The sequence below is a fragment of the Odontomachus brunneus genome, unplaced genomic scaffold (genome assembly GCF_010583005.1).
Source record: "Odontomachus brunneus isolate Ranch 3 - 2012 unplaced genomic scaffold, Obru_v1 Obru_scaffold_043, whole genome shotgun sequence".
Lineage (NCBI taxonomy): Eukaryota > Metazoa > Arthropoda > Insecta > Hymenoptera > Formicidae > Odontomachus > Odontomachus brunneus.
The window spans coordinates 1682148-1710109 of NW_022639493.1; the positions used below are offsets into that span (position 1 = coordinate 1682148).

General features: G+C 39.8%; 1 protein-coding gene across 8 annotated transcripts in view; it reads right to left on the bottom strand.

The window, feature by feature from the left end:
- The window catches only part of LOC116844600 (latrophilin Cirl-like), a 682731-nt gene that overhangs the window by 485636 nt on the left and 169133 nt on the right, over positions 1-27962 (bottom strand). Inside the window, exon 1 of one of the 8 annotated variants that reach the window (XM_032816362.1) lies at positions 15812-16610. The exons of 4 other annotated variants lie outside the window; for them this stretch is intronic. The gene's annotated coding sequence lies outside the window, so the exon portion shown is untranslated. Of the gene's footprint in view, positions 1-15811; positions 16611-27962 lie in introns of those variants that run through there. 3 more of the 8 variants (XM_032816361.1, XM_032816368.1, XM_032816369.1) reach the window with 3 other exon arrangements.

Consider the following 27962-nt stretch of genomic DNA (forward strand, 5'->3'; position numbering starts at 1 on the left):
ATATATATATATATATATATATATATATATATATATATATATATATATATATATATATATATATATAAATTTCATGTAAATAACTATACACTGATATAGGTATGATAATAGAATCAATCTAGATATACTTCAGATACTTTTCAGGGATATATGTTGAATGAAAGTAACAAAACGCTTTAAAAGTTCTGTTATGTAATTCACAGTATTTTGCAGATTAAAAAATAAAAAATTGTAAATATATAGATTTAATATAAGCAATTGTTATGCATAGCACGCCCTAACTGATACACACATTTTAGATTTCTGTGTTATATTCACACAGATAGATAATTTTGCTTTTTTAGCAAAATCGTTGCTATTGCATATTCGTAGTGACATCAAAAAAATTTAGTTGACGTAACTAATTTTACAAATTATTCGTTATTAGAGCAGAAGTAGTTTCATTGCCAGAATAGAAAAAATTTGTTGAGTGTATTTGTCATAAGAATCACGTTAATTTGCTATTGAAGCAAAATAATGTATCCTTAGCAAATTTATTTACTATCAGAGCAAAACTGCAACTGCTTATATAAATCCATCATGGTTCTTATAGCAAAATAATTTGTAGATTCAGCAAATTATATTCAGCAAATAGTGATTAGTACTCTTAGCAAATCTTTTCGCTGTCCAGATAATAACGAAAAGATTTTGCTAGACCAGCAGAAAATTTGCTGGGCCAGCAAATTATTTTTCTCCGTGCATAAACATAACTATAGTCTAATCATGACACAGTGCACTGTTTAGTCGCGGTGCTCTCTCGTATTCTGCATATATCTCCTCTTCGCCTTCTCGCCGCGTCGCGAAAACAACCTCGACGACTGCGGCCGCCGACGGATCGCCCGCGAAACTCGCCAAGCTCCTAAAAGCGCTTTAATTTGATCTACGCGCTTTTCGCAGTGGCCTCCTTCGAAAGGAAACAACATCAATGCATCAACGGGCGGACAGTTCGCAACGAGTTATTCGCCGATAATCGCGAGCTTCACGAAATCTTGGGGGCATCCAGAGCGCCGAGTTAATTACACGTCACGCGGGCACTATCGCGAATAGTTTCGTGCTTCTAATTGGACACGTGTAGTTATTTGCTCGGCGAACGCCGAGCGTACGTGCGGCCGCTACAAAGTGTACACGTACACGCACGCGAGTTACGAGCGTCGCGATGCAGCTCTCTCTCTATATACACGCGCCTATAGGCGCTCCATAAAAGCGCGCGGACACCATAACTTCGCGAACACGCCACCCACGTTCGCGCGTACACCGATAACAGCGAGAGAAAGAGGGAGAGAAAGAGAAAGGTGAGGGAGGGAAAGCGGGTGCACACGCGTGCACACGTTGCGTACGACGAACCCACGCACGTATGCGCGCGCGCTCGTGGGCACACACACGCATACCGGAATCGACCGATGCTAACCCCTCAAAGTTGCAGTGAAAGGTTCTGCATTAGATATGCAGAAACGCGTGCACCGTCGCTTTACCGCGGTTCACCGGGCGATTTAGCGATCCTGCGATCGCTCCGTCGCGGCTTCCGCGTAAGAAGACTAATTAATTAAGCCGTTTGCTTCGAAAGCGTCGATCTGAGGCGGCGAAACGGACGTTTGGAATAGTATCGTCGAAAGAGCGCTCATTTCACGTGGCTGACGAAGGAAGGAACCTTCAATATGGTTAAGACCAGAGCTGGCTCTTCGCCGCGAAACTCTTCATTGATGACGTCACAAAAACGAGAAACTGAATACACACTGAATATTTTCGCAAAGTACGTTCTACTAAAAAGATGTATCCGTAAAATGACACTTGCAATCGATCAAGCAGACTTGCAAAATAATCTGGACACTTTCCTCTTGTTTGCATAATCAATAAATAATTGTAAAATTAATGTGACATGCAAACCTTCAACTTATCTCTCATAATTTTGTCACGTTAATTTTACGGCTATTTATTGATTGTTAGAACAAAAGGAAACTATTTCACGTGTTTGCTCGAGACTGAAAATATTATTTTGCAAACATATTTAATTTCAATATATCTTTTAAGAATCTTTAACGTGTATTTTCTCCCTTCTAATGTCATAAATCAAACAGATCGCAGCGAGAGACCAGGAGCCTTAATGTCGTTTCTATCACTTATATCGCGTTCATCTGTCTAAACGACTGTTTATTTAAACGCTTTCGAATGACTTTAAAGATTTACGCGGAAATTTAATATTTCGCAGGAATTATATTTAAATAGAAAGTATCGTAAAAGTTAGTTGCGAAACAAGGAGCTATAAAGCCACATTATTTATAACGCAAGTTATTTCCGTGCAACAAACTCCCTTTCCACCAGGAAGACCGTAAAGCTGCAAATACGTATAAGGAATATCAAGCAAACATAAAAATAGCGTGTACGTTAAAAATGTAAATGCGATCGATGTAAAAATATGCTGCGACTTGAGATCGATCTATCGCACGACATATCTTGTGTACCCTTCAGCGCGTTGCTGCGAGTCGCATGCGATGCATATGAATTTCTATTACACCGTATGTAAGCTTTTCGACGTCAAATCGGTCAAGGACGTACAAATATTCCGTACGTATTCCAAGCGCAACACAACATGCAACGAATATTATTCCTCCGTAGGATAAATATTGCGAGCTTGTGTTTTTTTCTTCTTTTTTTTTTTGCTTTATCGATTTATTCCAGTGCTCCCCTGCCTCAATTTTTGCCTCAAATATTCAGAGAAATAACGTCAATCCTATTCATCAAAGAATAGTGACAAATGCAGAATGGAAAACCCTTCTCTCTACCCGAGCATTGAACTACACGGAAAAAAAGATTTGGTTGAATTAACCAAATATCTGGTCGAATATGAACGATCCAGAAATTCCGATTAAAGTAATCCGAATTCTGTTTAAGTTAACAAGATTTTTGGTTAATCCTCCAAAAATTTTGTTAACTTAAACAGAATTCGGGTTACTTCAATCGGAATTTCTGGATCGTTCATATTCGACCAGATATTTGGTTAATTCAACAAAATTTTTTTCTTCCGTGTAATCTTAAAATTTCATATTTTAATTTGAATTTTAACTTGACGTTTTTCAGGAAGCCGAGGCAAAAGTTTCATGTCAGGAATGAAAAAGTCGTGATGAACGATGGCTTACCGAATCTTCATCGTGGTACTGCCAACGTCAAAGTTTATTAAATGATTTACAACTGGAGAATTTATTGAAAGAAGATAGATATGACGCGGTAAGAGAGAGCATATCATCAATACTTGGAACTATCAGTATAAATAGAGATCGGAGAAATGTATATTAAGCATAATCAACAGTCGTGACAACATCTATTCGCTTTAATGACAAGTGGATATGCAAGCGTAATGCCTCATTCTCTATCTCTATCCCTCGTGAATGCGCGAGATAAGTTATCTCAGTGATAATTCTGAGTCGTGCGACGCCGTTGCGAATAAAATTTCGATAACACTGCGACACACCCGTCTAGGCATCGTTAACGTGTGTAATTCGCTGTGAGTCATTAAGATTTTTCCACTATAATCCGCACGATTGCGAAAAGAAACACGCGCTGGAACGATCGACTGTTATCATCCGCGATACCGTGATTACTATTTTATAATACGAGGCGAGTCGCGCAAGTTGCTTCTTTCTCGGTATGATTGAAGATAGTAGCACATTTGACGTCGTTATAACTCTGGTGTCTCAATATTCCATAATTACGCCATTTATTGTGCAACCATATAATCGTGTATATATGATCGTATAATTATATAATCTCTTGATAATGTTACTACACTGTAACAGAATTAACAATGCGATTTTTTTGCAGAGTAAGTTTCATCTTTTCAGACGTAACTCGGGAAGTGATTCGGATACTTCATTGTGATACCACATAATTCTCCTTCTCTTCCTCTATCTCTATTTCTCGTGACACGAATGACATATTGAGTAACGTAGCAACGTAACGTATTATTTCGCTATAAAGATCCGCCGCGGCTTGACAAGATTACAATTTACAGCGCATAATGGAACCGTAAAAATAAGAAAATATCGCCGATAGACATTTTCTCCTCTTCCTTCGAGAGAGACGTCTCTCCCATATAACCCCTTCTCCCTCTGCTTTTTCATTATTATCGCGACGTGTGCAGTTTCCTCGCAAGGCGGACGCATTTTTCTAAAACACCATAAATCATCCAGCCGTCCATCATTCTATGACGCGAGCTACAAATTACGCGACCCACAACGGTAGAAACGGCATCGTACGATATCGATCTCGATAATGCGAATGCGGGGCGGCAACAGGCTCCGCGAAAAATACTCCTCGATCCGCCGCGATCACGGTAATTGATTTGCGACCGGGGAGAGAGATTTTCTCCGTCGTCGAGAGTATGTTATTTCCCCAGAAACTTCCGCGATCCGGCACGCGGCTTTTCCTACACACGTACCCTTATTTCCGATTCGATGTGACGATCAACGTTGTTCTCGTAACGACGTGAGAGCAAAACGTGTAATCACTAATACTTCGTATTGAGATTTTCGCTTTCGAACGTGGCTGGCAGTTCATCATTAAGGTAGTTGTATCATGAAACGAGTTTCGTGAGAATTTGATCGAATTTACACTACGTATACTGTGAAATATCACCCAACTGCTCGTACAATTTGGAAATAAAGTTGACACTTTTTATCTCCAAGCTCCTTGAGAGATTAGCATGTTATTTTTAATTATAATATCTTTTAACATCTTCTAAATTAAGATTTTGATGGAGAACTATTGTAACATTAAAAAAAAAACACTAATATACAGACATTATACACAATAATTAAAAATCTACAAAGTTATTAGGAAAATGGTAGAGGACTTTCTTGTTTAGTTTGACTTGATGAACAAGCACACGATGACAGATGTCGCCATCTATCATATCTCGCGTGATCATTCACAAATCTTCTTTAATAAATATCTCGATAATTATTGCGAATATCACAAAAAGACTATAGCAGTTTAATGTTCAATCCGGACTATACCTTCATGAGAGCTTCGGAAGTTCTTGGACACCCTTTATATATTTATCTCAATTTCGTTTGAAATTAATAGTGACACTTGGGTCGTGAAATAAACGTATGGGAACGTAATTTTGTCTAATAAATAACAAATTTATGAGGGGCTCCTTTAATGCGCCACTGAAAATATGGCAGCTAGCGACACTACTTCCTTAACGATCGACTCTCCAAAATACTTCGATCTGCATATGAGAGCGAAATAGACGGAACGAGCATATTCATCGAGTTACCTTCACAAGCAACGAGTCCCTTCGCCATGGCGAATTTTCGCTCGTCGTATTTCCCAGTAAAAGCTTACACAGGAACTTGTTTATCGACGGAATGTCAATAACTATGCCAACGTCAACCTTCCCTTTGCTTGCTCCTTATCCAGACAATGAGCCGCTCCGGGTTCTCATGAACAGATAGTCAGGCGGGGAAGAGCAGAAAGGAGGAAAAGGGGGAGGAGGTAGCGCGGAGAGGGCGGAGAGGGAGGAGGGCGGCAATTACGCGTAATTCGCAGGTGTTGTGAGAAAATGGCGGTCGCTGGATGTGTTTTCGACCTTAATCGCGGCAATTTTTCTGCCATTACTAAGTTTATCGGCACGGCTCGCTCGCCCGCTCGCCCGACACGGCCGGTGTGCGATTTTTTTATTACGATCACGCTCGATCCTGCCCGGTCCGCGGAAGAATAGGAAAGATGCGCAAGAAGCGACCGTTGTGGCGTCGTTGCACTCATTAATCTCGTGAGGAGGAGAAGAACCGTTGCACGGTAAAGCCCGCTCGCTGTCGAGTACGGCGAAATTCGCGATAATCCGACCGGGGAGGCGATTATAGCGCGCATCTGCACCGCGCTAAATTTCTTATCTATTTATTTATGTACCCGCTATAATGGTCCCCGAAGGACGCGGTGCGAAATTCTTAACGCTGCATTACGCGGCAAATGAGAAATTTATATAAATAATTTCGCGTGAACAATTTTGCTTGTTTTTCGCTTGACGCACACACAAAGCTTGCAAAATATAGTAACTCTAAAGAGAGATATATTCCGTGCGAAGCACGGGCCACACACTTTTACTCGTGCACGATTAAATAATGAATAACACTGTTGAGTTGAGTCTCAAGATTACGGCTTAAGATCAAAGCGTTCAAAGGGCAAAAAAAAATATCTAAATATTTGCAACTCTCAAGATAAAGTCGCAACATAAACTTTACATTTTACGCAGTAGGTCGTAATGTCCTTTTAATCATAAGCATAAATCGCGAGAGAGAATTGATGACCTACAACACAGAAAAATATATACTGTATTCAAGTAAATGTTACTTGCCTCAAGCATTTCGTAAGTTTATATATTAAACCTGAGTTTCTCATAACTATCAAACTTCTTCAGAATATACTCTAGTAAATTTAGCATTTCAATCAATAATATAAAATTCAAAAAAAATTTCAGTTTTCCACTACATAAAGTCGAACTCATCTTTTTTTCGAAATTTCGAATTGTATTATATTTTTGTAAAGAGAATAAATTTTTCTTTTAAGTACATGCTGGTTTTTTTCTCAAATTTGTGATCCGTGCGCATTTTAAGACTATTATTAAGAAAATATTCTTTTGTTGAAAATAATTTTTCAAGAAAAAAGTAAACTCAGTAATCTCCTCACTTGGCAGCAGAATGATATTTTTCTGTATGTACGTACACCTTTCTTCGCGTCTTCGAATAAGCGATCCAATTTAAAAGAAAAGAAAGCTAAAATCTTAATTAATAGCAACAATTAATCAAAAGTTTCTTAATCTGCGAACAGATCGAAAATATTTCCTAAGCTTCAGCCTAAAGCAATCGCCGCGAATTTCTTCATTAAAAAACGCAGATCGGGACATTTTTTAATTAATCCTCCGTATCTCTCTTACCTCTCTCTGTGCCCAACCTATCGATCCGGCGGGTTCTCGTGTGTCAGAGCGATATTAAAACGCTATCCGTTTCTCAGGCAATGAAGTAAATATGTCGAAGGTGATGTAGAAATACGATCAGCCGAGACCACGTTCAGGTATTTCCCGTTTCCCCGTATATCTTCGCCACCTGCACCCGTTTCTCAACTTTTTCATCGAGATGTCCTCTGCATGTTTCATAAGGATCCCCGCGCGAAGGTGTAAAAACTAGGATCGGCGATGGATATGTGGATAAATGAAGCAGTAAAGTGAAATTCGTGACGCGACATAGCCGACGCGATCGTTCACGAAAATCCTAGAGGGATCGAGAATTCCGGTGGAAAGCGCGAGGCGAATGAAATATACCTCGAATATGTATTGTTCTGCGGATTTACGAGCAATTTACTTCAACTCCCCACGCGTCATTGCAAACAAATTTAAATAGAAACGTTAGATCGCGGATACACAACCTAATTTCATCTTAAATTTGTTATACACGGAAATTGTGGTCGACACATGTCACTTAACGCTCTCAGACTATTATATAGAAAGATAATGTGACATGGAGTTATAGGATTCCTCTCATATCAGGATTACAAAATGAGCTTCTTCCTACCGCAAAACGTTATCCTATTCTTCTATAAAATATACTACCTATGATTCTATAAAATATACTACCTATGATTTTCCGGATCTATATCATTTCCAACGTTTCTCAATTAAAGCCACCGATGAGGCATCGCCGTGCCCTTTTTCTCTCTTTTCACGCCCTGGGGAATCGCGGATGATGCATTGTTTCAAACGAAATATTAATTAGGAGTCGCCGTATTGTGTGCCAAACTATTCTTTCCTTTATACAAAAATATTCATTATGATTCATTAGTAACGCAGTCTGTACTTCCCGGGATAATATTTATCACGCGCGGCTTACAGGCCGACGTTAATTAACGAAATTCGGACTAATGTTCGAAGGAGAACGCAACACGTCAGCATGGTGCTGTGTATTTCGCGTACCGGAAGAATTTTTCACGAGATATTCGAGGATTCCGTCAAAAGGGCGAGCTACGTGCGTCTGCTTTGTTCTCGTAATTCTTTGTTCACGAATGAGAGTTATCGTAGTTATCATAGTTTTTCACATATAAAAGCATAGAAGAAATTGTCTTGCTTCGCGAATTCCTCTATAAATGCCACCTATAACTGCAAACATAGTTTTTCGAGGCCATTAGTGTCTACGACTATGTAACGTCTGTGTATTTATATAAGAAACTCTTTATAAATTGACTAAAATAAATAAATAATAACATTTATATTTTATCTATTAGATGTCGAGTTTTATCGATTAGAGACATCCAATTTATTAGTTAGAGACAAACGAACGAAAGATTATATCAATAAATTACGTTCCGTGATAATTAACTTAAAAATTCCATTGATAATGAAATTGTTATTGAACGCTGTCGCGCATTTAATAGATACGATAAGAGATATTCAAGAATGACTGAAGAGAGAGGATAATTCAACATTTCGTTATATCTCTGTATTAACAAGTTTTACAATCCTATATCAAAACATGTTATAGTCATTTTGCGTTAAAGAACACAAAAAAGCTATGGCAGCAGGAGAATCTGTAATCTGAAGCTAAATTTTGATATAAACTATGTATATCTCTAAAAGTAAGCTGCTAGTAGGCATATATTTAGCTATGAAAACGATATAATGATAGTAATAACGTAAGTTTTAGTTAGAGTAACAAATATATTTTTAGCAAACCATGATTAGCTGCAACAACGATATTCTTTTTTTTGCGTTAAGTTACTTTTAAGAAACCTACCGATTGCAAATCTTTGAGAAGCTGCTAGTAACATAATTTATTTCGCCATCTCTAAGTCAATATATTACATATCTCTCTCTTTCTCTTTCTCTCTCCATTTCGAATCGCGCATTCGTTGCAGTTCGCCCTACTCGGTCAATTATTGCCGACAAAGCTTCGAGAGCTCACGCGAATGACCCTGCACTTTTTCTAGCACATCATACAAGCGTATGCCATATGGCATATGTGTCCTTCCCTCTCCTCTCTCTGCGATGGATTAATGATATCGGAAAAGAACGATCAGTAAGGGACGGTGGAAAACACGAAAGACATATATTTCAACATTTCAACGTTTTTTGTCGCAAATCGTCACAGGATTAATCCTTGGAAATTGCAAATTCTATTTAATTAAAACAATTTTAACAAAAGTAGCTTTATTCAATGCTATGACATAAAACGCAAAAGATGAGACAACAGCAACAAAAATAGATAGCTTGTACATAAACACTCCATTCGAAAAATATGGAGCAATAATTAAAAGTTCGCCTAGAACTCGCCGAGTTTTAAATTTATCGCGTAATGCAATTCAAATCAGATTACATCGACTTCGATGTTTTTCAACGAACAAACATCTGCAACAAAAAATTCCGTCCACAGAACAACAGTTCATGCATCTTCACTTCTTTTATATCTTAATTCGTTCATTACGTTTCTCTCATACGAGACACAAGTCGCTCAGTCACGTCGGAATTATTTCATGATACGACGAATAAATGTCTGTTGCACCGTGCGTAACAATTAGTTAAGGATTAAGGGGCGACCCCGGTAGTTGAATGACGTCGACAAGACCGCGGAATGTTACGCAAGTCTGCGAGTGCGTGTGCTGCACGCACGACGGATGACGAGACAACGGGACGCTAATCGCTCCGCGCCCACCCAATATTGATATAAATGAATCACGAGGCGCTCCTCTCGAAGGTGGCTCCTCGATCACGGGCGCCGGCACCTAAATTTCAAGGAACTTCGTTCCCCAAGTTCCGCCACGGCGGCGACGGTAACTTATTCCGCGCGCTCGCGGTGTTCGCCCAAGTTTCGCTGTGAAGTTCAACGTTGATCTACCGCGCACACGCTTCGCACAACTGTACTCGCGCGATCGTCATGGATTTCCGCAACACCAGCTCAGCTTTCGTCCGTCATCTTTCGCGTCGCAAAATTAAGCGGGCCGCACACAATCGTGCGTTTATGATTCCCACACAATCGCTCCGAGATTCGCGCTTTCACGTGAGCTTTACTTATACACGTTTGAAGATTAAAAGAAAGGTTGCACTCTAGACCTTGAGTCTAGATGTAAACGTCTGATGCAATCCACGTAATGAAATCATGGGAAGTGGCCTTTACAACTACAAGTTGCCTCCGCTTCTTATACTTTCATCTTTCTTATTTAGATTCAAAGAGAAATGCGTTTTGCGAAGAGAAATAATAAAAATAACGTAAAGACGCCAGTAACTGTCATCAGTTGAAGTTACAAATCAGCAATTAACTTTAACGCAAACAACATAATTTAGTGTCTGTGAAGCTAGCAGGACGTTATGACAATTTATAAAGAATATAAAATATTAAAAAATAATATAAATATTAAGATATTTATAAAAGAACAATATAAATAAGGCTCTGAGATCAACTAACTATAAAAAAAACAAAGGACTCATAAGAGCTGTATGCTGTAAGAGCGTGAATTTTTTCTGTAGGGTCCGTAAAATATTAGCAAATGTAAAAAATATCTACGTATCTATTAATTGTTAGTTGCACAAGTTCTACAAATAAAAAAAATTACTCGAGTATGGTCATCACTCCGTTTGTCGAGAAAAAATTCACTCCACGGCACAGAGTAAAAATTTTCATTTCACGATACAGAACGAAGGAATTTACTCTTGTTTGATATTTGCAAGTTCTACGATAACGAAACATTTTAGAACAAAATTCTAAGAAAATAAATTACTATAGACTTTGCCTCCAGAACACAACACTTGGCAAAAACGTGTCCTGTTATTAATTTCCTGAAGTTATGACTGTTTCTCCCGCTTGTTCTGCTGATTTCTATGCAGTCGAATCATTTTCAATCATTGTTCCAACGTATAAATGCTTCTATATGTACAAGACAATTTACTGGCTTTGTCTTTTGCAGAACACTTGGCAAAAATGTGTCCCGTTTCACTTAAATACATGAGAAATAACAGACAATAACGTTGATTTGTCATCACAAAAGATTGAAAAGTACAAATTCCCCGAAGAAACGAAGGTCATTCTTACAACATCCTCGACAGATTTGTGACCTATTCGCATTAGTATTGCGCGAAGCTCCTTACATCCTGCATTACTCATCCAAAACGTAAGAAACGTAAGAAACGTTTCCCTCATCAGTCAACTGTGGTTTTTACGTAATCGACGGTATTCTCGACATCATATTGTCGAAACGGCAAACGGCAGTAGCGCGAGCTGACAAACTGTAAACGAGGAATTACTTACGAGCCGGCTAGCTGATGGCCGACGCGCGGACTTTCGTGTAAACAGACTAGTTTGTATTCTCGGGGCAACGTGCACGCGCGCTTTGAGCATTGACTTGTAAAACGAGACCAAACAGGAGGTCTTCCCGCGGGACACGTCAAAGCGAGCCTTCCGTCGGTCCCGGTAATCTTTGGCTTAATGACACGACATCGCGACGCCCGCGTCGTCTCACGAATTATCCTTGGAAACTCAAAGCAACTTGTCTGTCACAAATTCAGCCCCCCTCTTCGAACATCCAAAAGTCTATACGATTCGAATCAGTACTTATGCATCCTACTAAGTTTTATAACGTCGAAAAGGTGCCATTCGAAAGACAGGAAGAACTGTACAATGTCTGGGCGCTTCCTAAGGAAAATGTATACACAAGGAAAGATATCATTTCACTGCTAAGAAAAGCGATTACGCAGAAGATTACTTTCCCTCTTTAAGTAATGGTTATCTTCATAACAAGGAACATTTTCTTAATATTAGTTTTAAAATATAATCATGACAAAACCTAGAAGAACTCATTATCACGTACTTAAGAGGATTTATTTTCTTTGCAAAAATGTTTTAAAACTTTATCGAAAAAAAATTACTTCGACTCAATGTAGTAAGCAAACCGAATTTTTTATTTAATTTCATATTCTTCATCGAAATAATCTTAAAATATACTCGTTATAAATTTTGAAAAAACAAATCTTAGAAAAGCTCATTATCTTGTGCTCAAGAGAAGATTTCATCCTCTTTACAAATATGATAAAACTTTATTGAAGAAAAGATTAATTCGATTCTATATATTATGCAAACGGAATTTTTGCCTTAATTTTATATTCTTGATTGAAATATTAAATTTGCTAGAATTCAAAATGCATCTTGAGCAAATTTGTTATTTGCGACGACGTTGTGATAGTTTTGCGGATAGTTTTATGAACTTATGAAACACTGAAGCAAGTGACATTCACTCGAAAGCAGTATTTAATGTAGTGCATATGCAATTATGTACGTCTGCAACATCGTACAATTGCATCACGTTTCTAATTTGTGCTACAGTGATCCTTAACGACGATGACACGTACTTTGCCGTCATGACATTATCGACAATTCGTGATAATATGCACTCCGACGTTGGCTCGCGCGAGTGACACGTACCTTTTTTCTTAATTACACAGTTAATAACCAGGTGCTCGTGAATTGTCATCGCGAAAACATGCGGACGAATCGCGATATTTTAATCGATCGCGGGGTCTTGGACGAATAAAATCAACTGTCAAGAGTCGAGAACGGCGTGGCCGCGTGACTGCATCGCTTTCCTCGAACTGACATTTCCCTCCTATTTTCATCGGTGACAAATCAAATTTCAATGCGAGAAGTCGCTGATTGAAAATCAAAGAGCCGCATTTCCGCGCCACCACCGAGATTTCCCTCTCTTGCGAGCGTAGTGAAAACGGAGCAAGGATTTACTGACGCGTGGAAAGTAAACTGAGCAGCGCTCGTAGTGACACACAGTCGGATTAGAATTGATTTCAACGCGGGCGTGCAATGTTGACGAGAAGTCACCGGTGGAAAATCGAGGACGTTATTGCTGTTTATAAACTGAGATTTTCGCACTTCCCTCGCGTTGTTTGCCGTCAACGGAGAGTTCTAGAAGACACACAGCCATATCAAACTGTCGCTTTCAATGAAAAGTTCCCGTCGGAAAAGTTCGATACTTTGTGTCGTATTTGTCACGTAATGCACGTTTCATGACGCGTTAACGCGTTACCACTCGCGTGCCAAATCTCGCTTCGGACGCGACACGAGAGTGGAAACAGACGACGCTTGCACTTTCACTTAACATGAAATTAAATCTTGTTTATCTGGCACTTTTCAGCTCGATGTTCGCACTTGGTTACGGCAGACCGTTGAAATTGACGTCACACTCGAAACGGATGACTTACACTCTTCGCAGAAGGAGAGTAGAACGAAATCGATAATGGTATTTTCGTGGCTCGACTAAAATTAAAAATCCCAAATTTAAACCACTCGTCACACGTGTCTCTTTCACCGATCGATCGTCATCTATTTTACGCGTTCAGACATACGGATTTGAAGCGGCGTCATTGGTGACGTAGTATTTATACTTCGCACACACGGACAAGCAGAACTGCAGACAATAAAACCTATTTTCACGAGCCAGCTGACCTGACATTTATATTTTTCACATTGTTCTAATTACGATGCTCATCATCCTTTCTGCGTATTCCACATCGAAGTGCATAAATTCCATTGCATATTTCCGGCCGGCGCACACAAAATGTGATATAAACGGCGAGCGTGTTTTTTCGTGACGTGACAACGTCAAAACTCGCGTTTCTTCATATTTTCTGCTTTTTACGATTATCGTCGATTCGCGTGCACACAACGTGAAAGGACACGAACAAATTCGCAAGTCGTGCACAAACAACGCACTAAAATCGGTCTATGATTTCCAAAGTTCAATGACTCATCTACTTGAACTTGTCACACTCACAGTTCAAGTCCAAATTCTCCGAATTGAGCGTGAATCTCGTAATGCACTTTATCGTATCCAAAGACGCGATAAAATCAATGATCCTGGGGCCTTATTCTCGAAAAATATCGCATACGATATTTCTATGAAAAGCTATAGTTCATGTATATTATAGCTTTTCATAAAAATATCATATGCGATATTTTTCGAGAATAAGATCTCTGCGCGATTCGGCGACTATGAAGATGCACACTTATCTCTGTCACTCTCTTCACGATCTCTGTATATTACACCAATAGTTATCCAAACTGCTTTGCGCACAGCAATTCGGCACGAACGAACACCTTTTTTCAGCCCGTCTGCGGAAAAGTGATGAAATCGGTGATTTTGTTTGCACGATCCGACGGATTGGAAAATTTGCTCTTTCGCACGTTCGCCGCAAATTCGCCCGTCGCACGCGACTCATCCGCGAGAATATGTCGCTCACTTTTCCGTTTCGTTCACTTATCTGCTCACCTAAACATCGGAGCACCCATCAACACTCGTGTAACCGATATCACGAACCGTCGGATTGCTCGAGAATCTTAACTCTGAAATATTCGCTTCTTAGGTAGACCTAAAAAACGTTCCCTTCACGCATTAAGTGGTAGACGTCACTTTGCTTAAATTAGGCGTGGTTAGTGAGTAGAAAAGGTCTAAAAAAGGCAAAAAAGTTCAAATTTCAAGGCCCACTTCAGGAATGAAGAAAAAACCAATTTTTAGGTAAGAAAAATGCACACCGGTCTGCTAGACGAGTATTAGTAAAACGCGCCAGTTACAGTTCCAAGGCAAATTTGCCATCATCATATGCCTTTGGAACGCATACGATGAAGTGCATTACAAGATCCACGCTCAATTCGGACGGAGAATTTGGACTTGAACTGCGAGTGTGACAGATTTAAGTAAATGGATCATTAAACTTTTGAAATCATAGACCGATTTTAGCGCATTCTTTGAGCACGACTTGCGAACTTGTTCGTGTCCTTTCACTTTGTGCGCACGCGAGTCGACGATAATCCTAAAAAGCAGAAAATATGAAGAAACGCGAGATTTGCTAATCAAGCTCGAAAACACGACGTTTGTCTTGACACACAAAACGCGTAGAAACACTAATTCACTGGTTTGCAAGAATCTGATTGTCGCGCACGACGCGTGGAATTTCTTCACGAGAGAGACCATCCGTAACTTCCATCGCCAATTACCCGAAACAAATTGAACACAGGATCGTTACTGCCGCGAATTTCCGCCACTCGAATTCTCACACGCAACTGTTCAGCACCAAGAATGTCGCACAAAGTTTGCATCACGAGTTCCCTTGTTGTCGTGTCGTAACCCTTCATACTGACAAAGATGTCCAATTTCACAGATCAACAAATGCGACACAAAACTCGGCGTTACATCTGCACGGCTCGTCAGCGACAAAAAAAAGCAAATCCTCGATTTCCCACCAGCACTCACACGCCCTTGCACAATTCCGACACACCCTGCTTCGAAAAATCGCAATCTGCCTCGTGGCGAAATGGCTCTCTCACTTTGACTTTCCACCAATCCTACACTGAATCCACTGCTCGAACTTCCGCGACGAAGCGGCGTTCGAGATCGGAGTTACGGCATCGAGACGAACGCACATCACATTAACGATGAAATTTACAAACCAACGCACTCCGATTTCGAACATCGCTTTCGCATTTGCCACTTTCGTCACAGGTTCACAGTGAACGCGGTGATTCCAGGCGTACGAGAAATTTCGCGAACGCCGTTTCCATCCTCCTAGGCTGCAGCGACTCGCTGCGAATCTCGATCGCATCGATCGAAAACTCTCTGGTGTACGCGCGATCCACACGTCACCAAGGGAGAAAACCGGCACTTTTGGCAGGAAAATGGAAAAAGCGAGCGCAAAAGTACAGAGCCAAGAGCTCATGCGTTGAACGGTACTTACGAGACACTGGATGTGAAAAACGGCTGGACTGAAGCACATCGCACAAAAACCCGAAACCCAAACAGAACCAAAACTGTCACTGTCACACGAAACACACTGTCGAGGTCCGGAGCCTCGCGTATCCCGTCCCAGGAATTCGAGAACTTGTCGGGCGATCACTCCTCTCTCTCTCTCTCTCTTTCTCTCTGTTTCGGCCGAAGCACGTCCTGCCGACGGCTGCGGTGGTCTCCGACTGCGCTTTGCCTTTAGGCTTGCCGACGGTGCCCCGTCACGAAGGGCTTTCCTCGAGCGAGTCTCGCACAGACAGGTTGGAGCCCAGAGCGATCACCTGCTACGCACTGCTACGCGAAATTGTGCGATCAACGAGAGGCCGTTACACTGGTCGCTCGTGTGCGCGCAAGCGTGCGAACGGTGCTCCAAAAAAGACGCTCGTTTCACTACGGGGACGCACTTGAACTTAGCCGCGCGATAGCGCCCGTCGCGCTTCACCGTACTCTCGCGGAGATGTCGCGGATCTCCATAGCGGTGGCTCACGGCGGGCGAGGCGAGGCGAAGCGAAGCGTGGCAAGGTGGGGCGAGGCGAGATGGACGGCGCGAGTCGACACGACCGAAATAATTAGAAGCGCGAATGACACCCGTCGCGACGCAGCTACGAGGGGAACGGCAATGCGCGACGATGCATTCCCTGCTACGGCGACGGAGGAACTGAGCGAGCACAGGGGACGAGAGAGCGTCTCCCCCCACCATGCCGGCCGAGCGGCGGCGGCGACCCCCACCACAGCCAACGAGCGCTCGGTCGTCCTCGGCTCCGTTCGTCTTGCGGTCGGACCGGCTTCAAACCAGCCGCGCTGTCGAGCCGCCGTCCAGCCGTTTCGCCGCGCCCCGCGGCCGACTTCAAGGCAGCGAAGATCTCTCTCCCCTTCCTTTCGCGCGACGCGTTGCCTCGTCACATTGTAGTTAGGCGGCTCGTATAAAGGCGTTACGCGGAACTTTCAGCGCGCGGCCCGACGCGAAAGTCTCCGTGTCGTTCGGCGAGTCCCCTGCCGATGATCCGTGTTACTCCATTGGGATTGTCTGGATGATCCAAGTTGCGCGTACAGCTTGAATGAAGTGAATCTAGTCACAGGTTAGGGTCGTTATTTGGCGCGCAAATGGAGCACGAATGTTTCGAGGCAGTGCTGCAAGTTCGGTTAACTTTTGGTGCGTTCGCTCTGAGCGCTTTGCGCTGTAAGCATCATTCTATCTTTTTCCCGCAGGTAATGAGCAATAAAGATAGAATGACGCTTAAGCGCTCAAAGCGAACGCACCAAAAATTATCCAAACTCGCAGCATTGTTTCGAGGAAGAAAATACAGTAGGTCGCAAAACCTAGGTTTGAACACATTGAACTTCAGAATGCAATCAATAGTCCAGTAAGAGAATGGATTAGTCAAAAATAGGTTCTCTCATTGAATCATCGGCTACGTTCTAAAGGTTATTGTGTCTAAACCATAGACCCATTGTACACCAATCGCAAAATCGCGACAAGGTGGATTGAATATAAGCTAATATAACCGACACTATTGCAAGAGTCATAAAGCGGATAAGCTTACTTAAAGCTTAAGAAAGAATTTACACCTTAGCATAAAAGTAGAAAACAGAAAGACAGAAGCCACGAATTTGCGCTGGTGAAAAAGCAGAAACTGTCGACTAACCTGACCATCATCGCAAATTATGAATAGCTTCTGTTTTCTACTTTTCTGTCAAAATATGAAATCCTTAAAACTGTTTTACCTGAAAGGTTGTTGAGAATAGAGATTAATGACAGGAGATAGAAATAAAGAGGAGCGAAGCAATTGAGATTTGGTGAAGAAAAGCAAAGAGTAGACTTGGGTAGGGTTCTACTTTGGGTCAGCCGTACGGTTAGTTGTGTGTTTGCTATTAAAGGAGGAACTCAATGAGACGAGCTCAAAAAATCGATCTTTATTTGCAAAAATCGAAATAACATTTAAAAATCTACTGCTAAAGTGTGAAGGTGTGAAGGAATTCGTAAAAATGACGAAGCAAATTTATTGAGACACGTTTAACATGTCCCAGCAGCAAGCGATGGCCAAAATCTGCAGGTATAAGATTTGTCAAAAGATGATCTGCTGTTCACACAAGGATTTACATCACAAAATGTGAACGACAGCTTCAATCCAACTATTTGGCAGATAACTTCTAAACACAGGCGCTACGACAATAGAACGTGTACAGCAACAATATTTAACGAAGGTTACAATCCTTCCTTAAAAACGATGGAAATAATGGTTATCGGACAACAACGTAGTAACAAAGTATTTATCGATACTAAACAAATTACTAGTAACAAAGTATTTATCGATACTCATGACGACGTTTATAGAGCGGAGCGTCGTAGCGCTGAAATATCGGAAGATAGAATGGCACTTTTGACCCAGCAAAGCCATTTTAAAGAAGAACTGTTTTACTATTGCGAGATAGCAAACTATACACTCATGAGTCGATTATCCAGTTATAAGAATCTTGAAACTTAATGCAAAATTTTAAATGTGTTTTTCTTGAAACGATGTTTCACAAGTTAGTTTGTAGAATAATTCGAAAACAAATCAACCGATCAACTTCGGACGAAGCCCATTCAATTCGTTATAGAATTCTCCACGGATTAAATCTCCACAATAAAGGTGTGAAGGAATTCATAAAAATGACGAAGCAAATATGTTGAGACACGTTTAACATGCTTCAGCAAGCAATGGCCGGAAAACTGCAGGTAAGATTTGTCAAAAGATGATCTGTTGTTCACACGAGGATTTACATCACAAAATGTGAACGACAGCTTCAACCCAACTATTTGACAGGTAGTTTCTAAACATAGACGCTACGGCAATAGAACTTGTGCAGCAGCAATATTTAACGAAGGCTACAATCCTTCCTTAAAGTTATTGTTTTTGTTTATTTACACAACTTTTATACACAATATAAACGTATTTTTTTCTGACAACAATCCATATTTTCAAATTGCTAACTTTGCCAATTTTTATTTGTTTTTGTTCGACTTAGACTCAATCCCAGCAGAAACTATCTAACTACAAGAAAATATTTCACAGTTGCTCTTAGATTAGTTTAACGGAAAACAGGTTGCATGTCAATAATGAAAATTTTCAACATTACCTATTTTCACTATACTTTTGTAATGTTAATGCATATTAATCACTAAAACAAAAATATTTTTATGTAGTCTAAAGAAATGCCTCTCTTTATAGTAAAAAAAATCGTATGTTGATATCTTTCATAGTTTTCTCAAAAAAATTCGTAAAAATATCTAATTCCTTGAGTCTTCAAATTAAATTCCCCCTTTAACTCTACAGTCGTCGCATTACTTTTCGAACACAAGTCGACGCTTAGGATCTTGAGAGACCCCAATATAAAAAATTATTTTATATCTTTTATGTCGAGAACTTAAATATTTTCTTCGTTTAATTAGGTTTTTGGGTTCATGTAAAATATAAGAAAAGATATTTAAGAGAATATTATATCCAAAATAGTCTTTTCTTATATTTTACATGAACCCAAAAACCTAATTAAACGAAGAAAATATTTAAGTTCTCGACATAAAAGATATAAAATAATTTTTTATATTGGGGTCTCTCAAGATCCCATGCGTCGACTTGTGTTCGAAAAGTAGCGCGACGACTGTAGAATTAATATAAGTAAATATGTCATTAATAGCTACCGAAAAAATATTTCTTAGATATTTTTTGTCAATGCGATTATTTTAACAACACGAAATTAGAGACGCGTGAGGATGCGAGAGGAAAGTAGCTCGATTAAACTGTCGCAGCGCCATAAAAAGTGAGATCATAACAAATGTGCACACATATATTGCGAAATTGCGAGATCCCGCGGTAGTTTCTTGTTCGCGTGTCGGAATAGCTTGAGGGAAAAACAAGATCCGTTCGAATTAACCTAAGATAACATTCGCTTATATTATCGAACGTCGTAAACCAAATAATGGTCGCCGCACGCACGTGTAATACTACCGTGTAATCCAAAATAGTCTACGTTACTAGGCAATTTGAATGTTAACGATGATCAAAAGTTAAAAGATGGCTATCCGGAAATTACGATAAAGTTCAAAATGGCACAATATCGCAAATTCGGAGTGTCGTTCTCGACGAAACGGCTGAATTCATAGTTATTCGATATCTCTATCTGCGAGGGAGTGATAGTCGCGCAGCTCGCATTTGGATACTCGGAATATCACGCGCGAGATTTACAACGCTTGAATTCGTGACTTTGCATTCGATCCGTGTCAAACGAACGCTTTCGCTCGGCGCGAATCTCGCTTTCTCCGATGATCTCGAGATGTGATGTAAGTATTTATTGATTAATCATTGACACTGTTACGTGTACGAGAAAGTGAACGTTATTTAAGCAAAGCTTGACTCGTTGTTTGTTTTGCAGTGATAGCCACAAGATTGGTCACTACAAGGATTTGTTTGAACGATGTCAACTACTGTCTTATTGTTTTTTTCTTAGTATTTACACAATACGGAGCAAAAACACTAATTTTTTTAAAGAAATACACAATTTTTCAGACATCCGCTATCATAATTTTTACACTTATTATTTACGTAATTTTACATACTTGTTTATGAGAGTGGTTTATTCATGTCAGGGTAAAAAAATATAAAAAACTTGTAATGCAGACATATATATATATATATATATATATATATATATATATATATATATATATATATATACGCACACATATAAAAAGTAATATTATACATAGATATATAACGGTGCGGCAGAGGAGTACTGTTTAATGTTTAATGTTTAATGTTTAATGTTTCTTGTCTCCCCACTCTTTCTCTCTCTCTGTTGAAGTTGGCATTCCCTTGGCTCGTTCTTTTGCAGAGAAAAACTGCTTATTATTTGATTAAAAGATATATTTCGCTGACATTAGCTGCTTTTCCGATATTAAATCTTTCTGTTGTAATTCTTATATTTGCTAAAAGATGAAAATGTAATGAGAGCGTTATTAACGTAATGAGAATCTAGTTAAAATTCCATATTTAGACGAAATATAAAAAACTAAAGTTTATAGTAATGATAATAATATGATGCTATGATATCATCTATAAATTAATTTACTTTGAAAAGAATTCTTTAATGAGAAATTAACCAACAAGTTACCAGCTATTTATTTATTTAGCTATTATTTCCAGTTATTACTTTTCAATATTATCGTTTACAAGATATTGTACAAAACAACGATATTGCACAGTGTTTCATTGATCATACGCGCGTATGTATGTATGAAATAAAGTATCGTTCTCATTAGAAAAATATTTGCTTTCCACACACGTGGACACGATACATTTTATTTAACAAGAAGTCACGCACATACTCATGAGAGTTCCCATTGTTCCGCAAACTTACTAGTACAATTATCAATGGTCATCTATGAAATATAAACATATTGCAAATATCAAGCAGAAAAAAAGAAGAGCGACGAATTCATTCTACGATGCCCGATTTTCGGCACTTTTACTATACGGACGAGTTGAAATTACTTCTACGAGCATGTCGTGATATTTAAAAAAAAGTAACCTTCATTTTTTATTTAGCTATATAGAAAAAACGATTTGTTGAATCAAATAAACGTTGCTTTGGAATAGTTCAAACAAATTATTTGATTGTTACGTGAAAAAAAAACTTTATTCGATCAATCAAAAATTTTGTTTGGACCATTCCAAAGAAGTGTTTATTTGATTCAACCATATCGTTCTCTCTGTGTAAACACGACTAAGTTGAAGTTGATTTTTTCTGTGTGAAATTTTGTTATTTATTACTAGATATCGAGCTTATTTTTAAAAGTAATCCAATTTTATAATTGCTTACAATTAAAAAAATTATTAGTGTTAAGATATTTTTAGGAAAGCAAAGAGACAAGATTAATTAATGCACACGTTAGTCCGACTTGTATAAATGATGCTATGTGAATCACCCAAGCGTGTGTGTATCAGTATTAAAATATGAATATTTCCTCGACGATAACCACATTTTTCCGGTCGAAATATCGGACGGGCAGTATCGAGGCAAGATACGATTTCCGCTAATTTACACTTCCGTAATGAGGCGTTAACGCCACGACGGAAGGCGTTTCCTTGTCTGTCTGTCCGTCCGTTCGCTGCCATATCAGGAAAATCGTTTAAACCGGCGCGTCCGCCTTCGCGTTTACAATAAATTACCGCGCGAAGTGCAAGTGGCAGACGGGAAATTATCCACGACGAAGGAAAACAATCCAAGGGAGAGGTCGCAAACTCCCTCGCGTTTAACGCACGCCTGTCTCGAAAACTGTGGAAAACATTGGGAAGTTTCTCTTGATATGGACTACGCTCCACCTTCACTTTTCTCACCTTCGCTTATCCGACCTCTTAAGTGAACTGGCGGAAGTCATTTTCGTTGCTTTAACGAAATGGGAAACGATGGTTTACCCACTATAATACGATGAATAGATTAGAGCCGAGGGACGCCATTAAATATAAAGATAACATCTTATGAATAAAGAAATAGAGTTCTAAAATTCTAAATGACGGTAAACTCAATGTTTCGATATAGAGTTCATATGTTAATTCTTTAACGAACACGTGGGGTATATTTTACATCCCGGGCTTCTTTTTTCTTAAATTACACATAGAAACAAATTTTGTCAGTGTTAGCTTCTTCAATACTTTTTCTTTAATTCTTTTGTATATTTACGATTTAATTTTTTTTTAAACTTTTTTGTTGCGTATTACGTTATAAAAAATTATTTTTTATAATAAACCATGAAACTTTTTAAATTATTCAATAGTTTATAAAAATTTTGCATTTTAAACCCATTTCAATACAGAATTAATTATTATCGAGAAAACATTAAAATTAAAGTTTCACAATTGGTTAATGTTAAAATTAAGATTTACAAATATACTTGATGATATATAAAAAATAAATAATATTGAACAATGAAGCAAAAATATTAATTTGTTTAATATTTATAGCATAAATAATTTCGAATATAATTTACGCCCGCCTTTTTACATTTCAGATTTTCACAGGCGATTTCAGATTTTCACCCCGATTTAAATTTTCATTTGCAGAACACAGGTGTTCGCTTATATTCCACATTTTATCTCGCATACCAATTGACGTGGCTAAATTCCAGCGTATGTACATTTATTTCGTAAGCGCCCTTTATCCTGAATCATTAATTACGCATTGGTACAATGGCAACTTTCTCTCTCTTTCGTTTCGCAGAATGCTGCTTGGCCGAGTCCATCGTGGGCGAAACAACGACGCAAAGACACCACATCGCGCATAGTAACTCCACGCTTCGAGCATTCGTGCACAATGAATCAGGCGAAGTTAAATCGTACTGATGAGCGTATCGAGCGGTTTACGATGCGCGGTGATCCGGAGTCTTCGAAATCGCGCGACAAGTAGAGCTCGTAAAGTGCACGCGAAACCGCAACCGCCGGGCGCTTGCGAGATATATCGCCACCCCCGAAATTCATTCGACGGTATCTCCCGGCGTGAATCGACCGCGGACAAAAGAGCACCCCCTACGCGAGGGTATCGCATAAACAACGCAGATCGCGATCTACATCGCGGAAGGAGAGGAGAGTGGGTCTCGTGTCTCCCGTCTCGTCGAGGTGTTTCGAGAGCGAGTTTACAAAAGAGACGCTCTCTCGAGCACGGAGCTCGCCCCCCGCTCTCTGCCTCTTCGTCCCTTCCCCCTCGCCCCCGCTAATCCCAAAAGTCCATAAATACTGGAAGGGAGTTTATTCTCCATAGGGTCGTTTGCAGGATCGCGGTTGTACCCCATGACACGGCACAGCGATGACGCTTTAATCCAGCCGCGGCCTGAAGCGCGCCCCGAAACGTCGCGCAGAATTTGTGGCGTCGTTTCGCTTGGCCGATAACGCCTCGATAACCACGGACGGGGTTCACGCGATGAATCACGGAAAACTCGAATCCTTGGAGGAATTCAAGTTCTACACCGGGTAACCTTAAGCGGAAGCCGAAGCAGACGGGGGTAAATTATTTCGTAAGAGACCCCGAGGGTATCGCGCGAGAGTATGGAAAAATATATTTTTTAGAGACTTGGATAAAAATGCCAAGATTCGCATAAAATATATTAAGAAAATACTTATTACGTTCAATATCTTGTTTTTTTAGTCACAAGAGAGAAAGAGGAGCAAAATGTTAATAAGTCCACGAATTATAGAAAATAAAAATTAACTATAGAAGCTACTTGTGACTAATTGCACAATCATCAACATTATAAAAATTAAGTAGTTATCTGCCAAAATAATCTCGGACATAAGTCTTCAACGCCCATGATCTACCATTGTTGTCTCATTAACCGAACGACCGAGTCCTCGTCGCAATCTCCCCTCGTCGCATCTGTATGCCTATTTTATCCCGTTTCTATCGCTGTGTAAACGATTCGTGCCGGCGATTTCGGACAACACCGGGCCCGGTGGCAAACGTCAACAGTCGAGGATGCAACGTAAACCTGGACGGAATCGCTCGTGGCGTGTTCCCGACGCGCTGCTTTACAGTTCACGAGACCGCGACAATCGCCGGCGCGTTACAGTCAGCATTAGGGGCAGCTGGTCCGGTCGAGATTCCGAGTGTATTCGAAAAGGTACGAAAGAGAGAGAGAGAGAGAGAAAGAAAGAGAGAGAGAGAGAGAGAGAGAGAGAGAGAGAGAGAGAGAGAGAGAGAAAGAAAAGGAGCGAGCGGAGGCGTAGGGGGCCCATTGTCGAACCAAAGTCCGCATTCTCCTTAACCCTCCGCGTCGCCATTGACTATCTCACGGTTCATGCCGACGACGAGAAAACGAGCGGGAACTCGCCCATCCGACGACGGAGTAATGGAGCGATCGAGCGAATACTTTCCCCGAAATCGTGGACTACTTTCATCTCGATCGCGTTTATGAACCCTCCGCGTTCCGACTATCGTCTACGCCACGGCGCTCCTTCGTGTGATTGCACGTGAAACGATAAGGACCTATTAATTTCGCGTCGCACGCGACCATCCTGACAGATACGCGACCCGATTCCTTTGTATTAATCATGCCATTAATTCAGAATGACTTAAATCCTACCTCAACGAGACGCAAGACAAGAAAAATATTTATTCGTCATCCTTCTAATCGCTTTCGTGTGGAAGGAATTGTGTACTCCTAACGTAAATTCTTGTGTCTGTAGAAATTTCTATTTAACCCTTACGATAAGTGAATTTTTCGGCGCTTTAATGGTGAACAGAGGGTCACTCTACTCACATTCATGTTCGGGATATTTTTTTCGTCAACTTAAATCTATTGAAAATTTTTGAAAGAGTTAACTTCTCTCAAGCTTCAACTAAAAGATTATGTGATTATTTAAGAAAAAATTATGTTGTATGATTTTCGTATTCACGATTAAGTTGCTTCAGCTGTTCAAACAATAACTAACGAATTTTAATGTTCAAGAGTGTTTTTGTGTTACATTAACTTTTTTGGAATACATATGAAGCTTTAGAAACTTCGGGATGAGAAGAAATGCAGGATTAATAAAAGTGTCTGGACACGAATGATCCCGCAATTTACTTTAAGGATTTATCTTCTGTGTTAAAAATATCCTGAGAGGAAAAGATAAATATATTGCATGTGAGAACAAAGAATTCTGATGTAAGATTTATCTTCCTTTCGGATAAGTATAAGTAACTTAGCGCGAGATAAGTTTACGTTGCATAGCTGTCTTATATATCGCAAACGTTAGTCTGTTATACATTATTATCTCTCCCGGCTTATATTTCGTAAATAAATAATGATAAACGTTTGTCTGCTGCCGAATGGCTTCAAAGGGATAAGATTAATCCGATTTAAAAAGAGAAGTGCCAGTGACTTGTACGTTATTATTAGAAAATGTGAATTTTATGTATATCCCGTAAACTTTCTATGCAGAATAGTGCAGTGGCTTCTAACGTCGCGGTAAAGATACTTGAATGATTTCGGACGAAGGTTAACTCTCTTATGCGAAGAGGGATATCTCTTAAGCTGTCGACATCAATTTTAGGTACTTAGATAGTTGGTACATTCTTGAAACTTTGGACATAATTCGAATAAATGGTATAAATTTCGAATACTTACGCATTTCGGCGAAACTTTAGACATGATTCTAATAAACGGCAAGAAAAATACGGTGAATAAAGAGAAGATTATAAAATAATGTATCCGCGTAAAGTAAAAGTAAATGCGGCGTGCAAACTTTACTATTCAGTATTCATATACTTGGCGATAATTGCGGCACAACAGCTTTTTGCCATGTCCATTATACAGGATGTCCAGCGTAACAGTCTGCACGATTTTTTAAACGTTTCTGACAGTTCAAAAGAAAGGTTACGTGAACATTTTTCTGTTCATAAGTTATCACTTACAATAAAACTAATTGGAATAAAATGTTCTAATAAAAAAAATCAATGTCACGTTGAATTTTTTAAGTGGCACCATGCAATTATTTTGCATAATATTAGGAAACTTTAAGGCAGATTCAACGCACTATCAAAAAAATGTCACTTCTATTGATATTTAAAGGGATGCTGGAGTCGATAACAAACTCGAACAATGTCGATAATGCAGAGACGATCGCCACTAATATAATCACGCTATCCTTTTTGTATTTCTTGTATGTATAGAATATATTTCATGTATATACAGAACTTACATAAATGTGTGTTGCTTTGTTTTACCATATTTAACGGAAAACCTAACCATATATGTGTAGAAATATTTCTGCAAATTTTTTCGATATTTTTAAGCTTCCAAATGCAAATGCGAAGGTAGAGCAATTTTCTTCAAAATTTTTCTGTTCGAAACATCCACACTTTCGGTATGTACAAGCTGCGGAACTTTTGGATTAGGCAAATATTACGTTAACTAACAGCTTGAGATTTTACATTAAAAATTTTTTGTTCGTTTTCATCACATATCCGGCAATGCTCCTATTTATTTTTGCGCGTACTTTTATTGCGCAAAAACATTTGAAATTCTGTGTAACCAATACAACGTAAATTTTGCAAAAAAATGTCAGTGTTCTATCGATAAAGTTTTCAGCGTCAGCATCCCCTTAAGCGAGTCGATGTTAATGAGAAGTGCAATAGACGCTGCGACAAGCATCGGCTGTGTGTATCGAAAATCAAGGGGATTACTTTCTAATAACGTACTCACGATACATCTCGACCATCGCACATCGCTATTTCGGCATTCCCGATACTTATTTCCGCGCCAGGCTCACTTTCAATAGATAAAAGATGCGTAGAACGCGGAGCGATGTCGATCGTGATGTGTCTGTGGAGGCTGCTCGTCGTGAAAAGATCGATATCCAAGATCGCGCAATCACCGATGCAGTGCCGAAAGTGCGCGCCAAAACGTGAACGATGTCGCGGTTCGACAAGAACGCGCTCTAGTAGCTATGCCTTTCTCACTCTCGCTGACGGACCGACCGCGCGACATCCGACGTTGCGTGTATCTCTAGCGTCGTTTTGTCTTTCTTTTTTCCTCGGATTATCATCGCGATTCTAACTTCTCGCGTTAGTAAATCCGACGATCGTCCGATTCTACTACTACTTGAGCGAGTCGATGTTAGTGAGAAATGCAATAGACGCCGCGACAAGCATCGGCTGTGTGTACCGAAAATCAAGGAGATTGCTTTCTAATAACATACCATACATCCCGATGATCGCACATCGCTATTTCGGCACTCCCGATACTTATTTCTGCACCAGACTCACTTTTGATAGATAAAAGATGCGTAGAACGCGGAGCGATGTCGATCGCGATGCGTCAGTGGAGGCTGCTCGTCGCGAAAAGATCAATTTACAAGACGGCTATACAATCGTCGAAAGTGTGTACTGCGGTGTGTATGGTGGCGCGCTCGTACGCCGTCCTATCAGATCGCGGCTCCGCGATGTCACTCGATAGGTCAATAGTTACTAGAACTTTTCGACCAGTGATGCGACTCTGTAATTTCTAACGATTTTGTTATCGTTATGGATTTTCTACAATAAACCATTAATCATAAGCTACAAGCAAATTAACCAATCACAGTTAATTATTT